The 9,749-nt window shown below is 32.9% G+C and overlaps 1 non-coding gene across 1 annotated transcript; it reads right to left on the bottom strand.

Annotated features, from left to right (window-relative positions):
• Positions 1–8,628: 8,628 nt before the first annotated feature.
• On the bottom strand, positions 8,629–8,735 carry LOC125110467 (U6 spliceosomal RNA). Its single transcript, XR_007130641.1, has one exon. It is a non-coding gene; the product is annotated as a U6 spliceosomal RNA (small nuclear RNA).
• Positions 8,736–9,749: the final 1,014 nt, after the last annotated feature.

Raw genomic sequence — 9,749 nt, 5'->3', positions numbered from 1 at the left:
TTTGTGCCTCAGCACAGAAAGAATTCAGTGAGAGACAAAGTGATAGGGAAGAAATAGATTTATTAGGATTGGACGCTTGTTAGAGATGTAAGCAGGCAGGCAAAGAGGCTCTGCCCTGACAATTAGGTGGGCTATAGTCTTATAATCCAATGGGAGTGGGGATGGGAAGAGCCCACATCTTCATCTTTCATCAAGTAGAAGCTCCTATTTGGTATCTGGTAAGATAGTATTTGGCCCTATAAAGTCAGACTATGATTGTCATTGTGCCTATTCCATTCAGCTGAAGAATGGTCCTTAAACTCTTGCTCTTGGTCTGAACCTGAATGCAGGCCTCACCCCATCCCCCACCCAATGGCCTGAGGCATATCTCACTCCTCCACTAGTCAAACAAGCCTGCCTCAATATGATGTTCCCTCTTAAGCAATTATTAACTTAACATCATCTTTCAAAGTTCTCCATGTTTCTGTCTTTAGCTATGGTCCCTTATTAGGACTTCCATATCTTCCCATGTAACTCTCATACTCCATTCCTATCAAATTCACTTTGCTTATACACTAAAGCATGATGAGAAAACTTCCAGCATGTCTGTCCATTATAGAAACATCAGGTAATTTTATCTTTGAGTAATTTTCTATCTTTATTTGCCTTTCAATCTTCTTTCTAATCTCTCTTTATGATCCTTTATGCTTTCTAAGAATTACATAATAGGAAATAAGCATTATATAAAAAGTACCTAGAATGTTTACTATTTTTTAAATTCTAAATATATATAGCTTGGTTTCCCCTTGATGCTGACACAGTCTAATATTTTTAGTCCAAAAAAAAATCACAAAACTCTTTCCAGCTTTTTTTTTTTAAACTTTTTCCAGTTTTACTGCCTAAAGTTTTTGAAAACAGATATGCTTAAGGTGACATCAGATTATTTTATATATATAAAGTTTGTTTCTAACAATATCAAGGGGTTTACATATGCTAGCTCAAATTAACAACAAATATTCTAAGAATGCATTTGATCCAGAATGCTCCTCCACAAAAGAATATAAGCAGTATAAATAGGATGTATTCAATCAAGTATAATATATAGATATCTAATTGTAGCAATAAAGTATATAGTTAAGCTCATACTGTTACTAAGTGAATATTAAGCAATCAGTTAAGATCCTGTGTTATATTTTTATAACAAACTCCTCCAGCCCCATAAAGATGAAATGTCTGATGGCAGTTTACAATCAGTTACTTATACCCTGTAAATCTGCCATATTTCATGTGCCTTGGCAAAGCCACTGACAGAAGGTTAAGTAAGATATGTGTTCACTATTTATCTTTATGACCATCTGAGAAGAGTGGATTGGAAGGGTCTTGATCAAAAGAATCAGATATGTACACAAATTGTTTTTTGTGTGCTTTTTTTAAAAAGTGTATTTATACAGAAGCCAAGACCTGCAAGGACAGCGATTATCTCTTTGAGCCAAGTTTCTTGTTTTTTCCCCTAAAAGGAAGCTGTTACCAAAATATATAAGGCACAATGCCATTCTTCACTTGGAAATATAGATGATGTCTACAAGAGTGATTAGTTGGTAATGAATTAATTTTATAGAATAATAAAATGTTTAAAAATTTTATCTGGGAGTTCCTATTGTGGTGCAGTGGTTAATGAATCTGACTAGGAACCATGAGGTTGCAGGTTCGATCCCTGCCCTTGCTCAGTGGGTTAAGGATCTGGTGTTGCTGTGGGCTGTGGTGTAGGTCACAGACACAGCTCAGATCCTGCATTGCTATGGCTGTGGCGTAGGCTGGCCCTACAGCTCTTATTCTACCCCTAGCCTGGGAGCCTCCATGTGCCATGGGAGCAGCCCTAGAAAAGGCAAAAAGAAAAAAAAATTATCTGATATAGAGATGACTTAATAAGAAGGCTTAGTGTGAAAAGGCATTCAGACAAAGCAAGAAAATTACTTTTTCTATTTCTGAACTGATGTCCTTGCAATTCCATGTTTAAGCTTAACTCCTCATATCAGAAAATAATTTTTATTTTTTAAGAAACAAATCAATCTTGTTCACCTAAATAGAGTATATATTGACTTAAGTAAACTGAAACTCTAGTTTTTTTTTGTTTCAAGTCCGGATAAATGTTGATCTAAATATTGGCACGGGTGTCTAGATTTCTCTTTTTGCTCATTTCTTTGATCAAAGATAAAGGACCACTTTCTAAAAGTAGTAAAGGAACAAAGAATTATTTTGTGCCTGAATCCAACTTCATTCCAAATTCTGAAAAATTGTTGTAACCAAGGGTATAAAGGGCCCATTCTGGATCCTCTGCCTACTACCTCTGGTGCAAGGGAAAGAATCAGGTGACCTGAAAAAACATTGCTTATAAAGAATTTAGACTTTATGTTATTGGACAAACTAGAACATGATTTATTTTCATATATTTTGCTATTATCATGTGTGATGCAATATTTCAAATATCTAAAGTATGGATGTTTCACGGAGGAGGAAAAAATAAGGAATACATATTATAAAAGATTAATAAGATTGTAAATTAATTCATAATTAGATATCAAATGACTTCTGAGAAATACAGAGATAAAAGTTTTTTGATTTGGAAGCATTATATTTTTCACCTCTGAACATTTTCAAGAAAATTAATTTCTCTACATCATTAAAAATTGCTATGGACACAATATTACAAGATTATTTTCAAATTTCCTCAAATTATTAAAATGTCACTTGGCCTCATTTATATATTTTTAAAAATTTCCTAAGAAATCCATTTCTATTGCTTTCACTGATGGCTCAAAGGATTAAGGATCTGGTGTTGTCACTACTGTGACTCAGGTTCAATCCCTGGCCCAGGAAGTTCCACATACCACAGACATGGCCAAAAAAGAAAACTGTTTCTGATAATTCTCCATTGTGAAGCACTACTGATCTTTCCATAATAACCATCATAGTTAAGGTAAAGAGCAAAAAAAGTTAACCATTAGTTAGAAGTGACTTTTATTATTCAACAGTTTTTCCAAATCATTATACTCAAATAGATATTCCTAGTTTTATTTTTTTGTCTCAGAATGAAACATAAAAAAACTGTATATAGGAAAACTTAGAGAATTGAAATAATCTAGTTGTAGTTTAAATATTTTATTCCATTTTGTTGCATTCCCATTATGAGAAAAGAACCTCCTGATTTGGCTTTGGGGAAAAAAATGGGGTTATAATCTGGATTATAATTATGTTATAAAATAATTCATTTTTGAGCAAGGGGTTGGAAGAAATCTTGCATTTATCTCTAGTTTGTGTATATGCAGTAAAAGGAATCCTTGTATGTTAGTCTTTCTGTGAGTGTGAAGTTAGCTAGGAAGTGACTAACTGTCTGCTGACTTCAGATTCTGAATCTTTGTATTTTGTTAATGGAATTGATAAGAAAAATGGGTCTCTCTTGGCTTTTTCTTCCTTTTCTATTTGCTTTCTACTTCACCTTGGCAGAGATTTATTTGTAGGCACACGGAGGAGTCAGGTATATGAACTGCAGTGGTGCTTATCTCCCTCTGAGGTCACTGTAGTATATGCCTTTCCTTCAGAAACAAGAAAAGAACAGATTTATCATAGATGCAAGATAGTGAAAGGATGTTGTTGGGGAAGGTACTGTTTTTCACAAGCTATAAGAAATAATTGGTGGGAGGTGATAACTATTCTTGTTAGATACTACAAATCAAACTGGCTAAATTTTTAATTACCAAGATACATAAGCTGAAAAATGAAATTATAACATGTGCTGTTTATTAAAATAGTCTAGGCTATCTTTGAATTAGCTAAGTAAAATAATATATGCTTTAAAAGAAAATTTAGTCTTTACATATATAGATAAATATCGTTTTTCCTTAAAAATATTTATTTCAAAGAACAGCAAAGAAAACTCAAACTTAGTAGAGGATAGGAAATAATAAAGAACAGAATGGGAGGTAATTAAATTAACTTAAAATAGAAAAGATAAATTAAACAAACAAAGATCTGGTTCTTTGAAAAGATAAATAAATTGATAAATATTTTTCCAGATTCATCAACATAAGAATAGAGAAGACCAAAGTAAATAATATCAGAAATTAAAAAGGAGAACTTATGACCAATAACACAGAAATAAAAAAGATTTAAAGATTACTACAAAAAATATACCCCAACATACTGAATAACCTAGATGAAATGGATAAATTCCTAGGACTGTTTAGTCTCCCAAGACTGAATTAGGAAGAAATAGAATATCTGATCAAAATGATTAGTAGTAGTGAAATTGAATCAGTAATTTAAAATTCCCAATAAAAAAATCCAGGACCAAAATCCTTCACAGGTGAATTCCACCAATATTTTTCAGAATATTTAACACCTATTTTTTGTAAACTACGCAAAAAATTTAAAGGGGAGGAATAATTCCAAACTAATTCTATAAGACTAGCATCATTCTTATGCCAAAACCAGACAAAGATATCTTTCAAAAAAAAAGGGAGAGAGAGAGAAAATTACAGGATCATATGAATGATGATATTGGTGCAGGAGTTCCCGTTGTGGCGCAGTGGTTAACGAATCCGACTAGGAACCATGAGGCTGTGGGTTTGATCCCTGGCCTTGCTCAGTGGGTTGACGATCCGGCATTGCCGTGAGCTGTGGTGGAGGCTGCACACACAGCTCAGATCCCGCATTTCTGTGGCTCTGGCATAGGCTGGCAGCTACAGCTCCGATTCGACCCCTAGCCTGGGAACCTCCATATGCCACGGGAGCGGCCTAAGAAATGGCAAAAAGACAAAAAAAAATAATAAATAAAATAAAAAAAACAAATAAAATAAAAAAATAACAAATAAGATATTGGTGCAAAATATAGATGCAAAAGTCTTTTACAAAATGTTAGAAATTTGAATTCAACAATATATTAAAAGTAACATATCATGATCAAACAGATTCATGCCAAGAATTCTAAAATGATTCAATATCCAAAAATCAATCAATGTTACATACCACATTAACAAATTAAAAAATCTGATCATCTCAATACATGCAGAAAAAGCATTTCACAAAATTTGATATCCATTTATGACAAAAACTCTTAATGAAGTTGTCATAGAGGAAATACACCTCAAAATAATAAGGCCATTTATGGCAAACCCACAGATAACATTATAGTTAATGGTGAAAATATGAAGGAATTTTTTTCTTTTTCTTTTTTTTTTTTTGTTTTTAGGGCCGCACCCCCAGCATATAGAGCTTCCCAGGCTAGGGGTCGAGTCAGAGCTGCAGCCACTGGCTTATGCCACAGCCACAGAAATGCGGGATCTGAGCTGTGTGTGCAGCCTACACCACAGCTCAGGGCAATGCTAGATCCTTAATCTGCCAGGGATTGAATTGGCATCCTCATGGATGCTATTCAAGTTCATTAACCACTGAGCCATGACAGGAACTCTGATGAAGGAATTTCTTTTAAGGTCAGGAATATGACAAAGATGCTCCCTCTTGCCATTTTTGTATTAAATATAGTATTGGCAATCTTAGAAAGAGCAATTATACAAGAAAAAAAATTACAGGAATCCACATTGGAAAAAAAGAAATAAAATTTCACTCTTTGCAAATAACATGATCCAATTCAGAGAAAATCTTAAAGACACCACCAAGAAAAAAAATAAATTAGACCTAATAAGTGAATTCAGTAAAGTTGCAGGCTACAAAATTAACATACAGAAATATCTTACAGTTCTATAAACTAACAATAAATTAAAAGAAAGAGAAATTTAAAAGGTAGTCTTTTAAAATTACACCAAAAATAAAAACCACCTAGGAATAAACCTGACCAAGGATTTTTTGGTCAGGTCAAAGACTTATACACTGAGAACTATAAAGTATTAATAAAGGAAATGAAAGAGGATTCAAAGAAATGGAAATATAGCCCATGCTCCTGAATCGGAAGATTTAATATTGTTAAAATGGCCATAATACACAAAACAACTTACAGATTCAATTTGATCCCTACCAAATTACCCATTATAGTTTTTCACAGAAATAGAAGAAATAATCCAAAAAATTACATGGAAAAATAAATGAGTCAGAACTGCCAAAGCAATCCTTAGGAGAAAAACAAACAAACAAAAAAAAACAGGAGGTATGACTTTCTCATAATTTCAGACAATATTACAATACTACAGTAATCAAAACAGTGTGGTACTGGTACCAAAAAAGACATATAGATCAATGGAACAGACTAGAAATCCCAGAAATAAACTCAGACACCTATGGTCAATTAATATTTGACAAAGGAGACAAGAATATAAAATGGGAAAAAGTCATTTCAGCAAGTGGTACTGGGAAAACTGAAGCGTTGCATGTAAATAAATGAAATTAGAAAATATCCTCATGTCATGAACAAAAATAAAATCAAAATGGCTTAAATACTTGAACATAAGACATGCCACCATCAAACTCCTAGAAGAGAACATAGGCAAAACATTCTCTGACATAAACTACACATTTCTTAGGTCATTCTCCAAAGGCAATAGAAATAAAATCAAAAATAAAAAAAAAAATGAGACCAAATAAAACTTACAAACTTTTGCACAGGTCTCTTTGTATATCACTCAATAAACAACCTTAATGTTGTCTTTACCTTTATTATTCTTCTTGAATTTACATTGACATATCCCATCTCTGCTTTATGTAACAAATAATAATAGCAGAGATAAAAAATAATTGCCTTACACTGAACATTTACTAGGAATAACAACTAAGAACGTAGATAGAATGATCGCAATTGTGTATTATGTATTCCCCATTTTAGAGGTCTGAAGCCATGCCTTAGAAAAAAAAAGTTGAGCAATTAATTTTATAGTTAGTCAACAAAGAAGTGATAACCATGACTGTCATTTTAGAAAACCCATCATCCCTCTTTAGTTGTATACTGGATTAATAGACAGAATTGAATTTTCATTTCTATTTTTTATTGTTCCTCCAGTATGTGATATTTATAATATAATTAGAAATTGTGACAAAGTAATGCTTATTTTTTATTATACTTGATTTACAATGTTCTGTTAATTTCTGCTGTACAACAAAGTGACCCAGTTATGAATATATATATATATACATTCTTTTTCTCATAATATCTTCCATCATATTCCATCACAAGTCATTGGATGCAGTTCCCTGTGCTATACAGCAGGAATTCATTGCTTATCCATTCCAAATCCAAAGAGTTTACATCTACAAACCCCAAACTTCCTGTTCATCCCACTCTTTCCCCCTCTCCTTGGCAACTACAAATGTGTTCTCCATGTCGATGAGTTACTTTCTGTTCTGTAGATAGATTCACTTGTGCCATATTTTAGATTCCACATATAAGTGATATCATATGGTATCTGTCTTTGTCTTTCCGACTTAACTACACTTAGTATGAGAATTTCTAATTATATCCATGTTGCTGCAAATGGCATTATTTTCTTTTTTTATGGTTGATTAGTGTTCCATTGTATGTATGCACCACATCTTCTTAATCCATTCATCTGTCAATGGAAATTTAGATTGATTCCATATCTTGAGTGCTGTGAATAGTGCTGTAATAAACATAGTTGTGCATGTATCTTTTTCAAAGAAAGTTTTATGCAGATATATGCTCAGGAGTGGGATTCCAGATTGTTTCTGAAGTACCTCCATACTGTTTTCCATAGTGGTTGTACCATTTTACATTCCCACCAAATGTATAGGAGGGTTTCATTTTCTCCACACTCTCTTCCAGCATTTGTTATTTGTAGATCTATTAGTAATAGCCATTCTGACCAGTGTGAGGTGGTACATCACGGTTGCTTTTAAAGACTATTTCCACTGCAAAGAAATGCATCCTGCTAAAAACACAATTTTGTCATTATTTCCACAGTGAGACTAAACATTTTGCCAGTGGATAAGCAGGGGTGAGGAATATAAAACCCTCAGATTAAAGAGGAGTGAGGGTAGTGGATGGCAGGTGTTGGGGATAATATTGCCTGCTTTAGGAGTGAACTTGACTTCCAGGAGAAGGAAATGAAAGTTCTTTTTAAAAGAAAGCACTTGAAAATTGGGCCCCAACTTCTTTGGTAGAGATGTTCTTTCCAATGTTAATAATTTAAATCTTTCTTTTCTTTGGTCTGCCAAGCTAAATTTTTGTCAACTGTGTTAATATTTTCAAAGACCTTAATGTTTGGTTTTATCAATATTCATTATTATTTTGCTATTTCCCATTTCATTTAGTTCTGTTTTAATTAATTTTACTCCCTTATGTGAGTTTTGGGTGTAGTTTGCTCTCTGTTTTATATATTGTTTAGGTAAAAGGAGGAGGATAATTTTGTTATCCTTATTTCATTTTTTGCTCATTTTTAATGATTTTAAATTTTTCATTACAGTTGGTTTACAGTGTTCTGCCAATTTTCTACTGTACAGAAAAGTGACCCAGTCTCACACACACACACACACACACACACACACACACATTCTTTTTCTCTCATTATCCTCTATCATCATGCATGACAAGTGACTATATGTAGTTCCCAAGGCTATACAGCAGGATCTCATTGCTTATCCATTCCAGATGCAATAGTTTGCATCTTTTAACCCCAGATTCCCAGAAAAAATATGGAACTCTTCATGAATTTGCATGTCATTTTTGCACAGGGGCCATGCTAATAATCTCTGTATCATTCCAATTTTAGTGTATGTGTTGTTGAAGTGAGCATCTTATTTCTTTTTAATAAAGGGATTGACAGCTATAAATTTCACTTTAAGGGACTTATGCTGCATTTTGTACTTTCAATGTGTGCATTTTCATTTTCTTTCTTGTAAAGGTATTCCTGAATTTTCATTGTGATTTATTCACTGACCAATTAGATATGTAGATTTTTAAATTCCATATATTCATGGATTTCCTAAATTTCCTTTTGTCATTTATTTTTAATTTAATTCTGTTGTAGTCAGGGCACATGCTCTACATAATGTAAATCTTTTAAATTTATCAAGGCTTGTCTTACGGTTTAACATATTGTGTACCCTGGAGAATGTTAAATATGCACTTGCGAGGAACATGTGTTCTGTTATTGTGTGAAATATTCTGTAGATGTCTCTTAGGTATATTTGGATTATGGTTTTGTGAAGCCTTTTATTATCCTTTTTTCTTTTCTATTTGTTCTACCTTTGTTGAATGTTGGGTTTGAAATCTGCAACTGCTAAATTAACTTTTCTGTCTGTTCCTTCAATTCTCTCAGTTTTTGCTTTATGCATTTTAGAACTTCATTATTAAGTGTGTACATATTTATACACACTATATTTTCCTGAAGTTTAATCCTTTTATCATTTAAAATGTTCTCTGATTTTTGAGACACTTTTTCTTAGATTCTGTTTTGCCTCATACTAATAGATCCACCCCTTCTGTCCTTTGGCCATTGTTTGCATTATATATCTTTTCCTACCCCTTATACTTCAATGTGTTTGTAACTTTTAATCTAATTTTTGTCCCCAGGCATAATGTATAGTTCGATGATTTTTTCTCTATTATTATGTGACTTCTCTTTGGAATGTTTAATCAGTTTAAAGTTAATGAAATTACTGTTAAATAAAATTTATACATGATACTATGGCATTATTTTAGGTTTTATATCCTCCACTTTCTACATTGGAGACTTCTTTCATATTTATATTTTAGGGCCACAGGTGTGGCATATGGAAGTTCCCAGGCTAGGGGTCAAATCAGAGCT

Source organism: Phacochoerus africanus, chromosome 10, assembly GCF_016906955.1.
Source record: "Phacochoerus africanus isolate WHEZ1 chromosome 10, ROS_Pafr_v1, whole genome shotgun sequence".
NCBI classification, from domain to species: Eukaryota; Metazoa; Chordata; class Mammalia; order Artiodactyla; family Suidae; genus Phacochoerus; species Phacochoerus africanus.
Note: the sequence above shows the minus strand (reverse complement) of the source record. Positions and strands in the feature narration are given on the sequence as shown.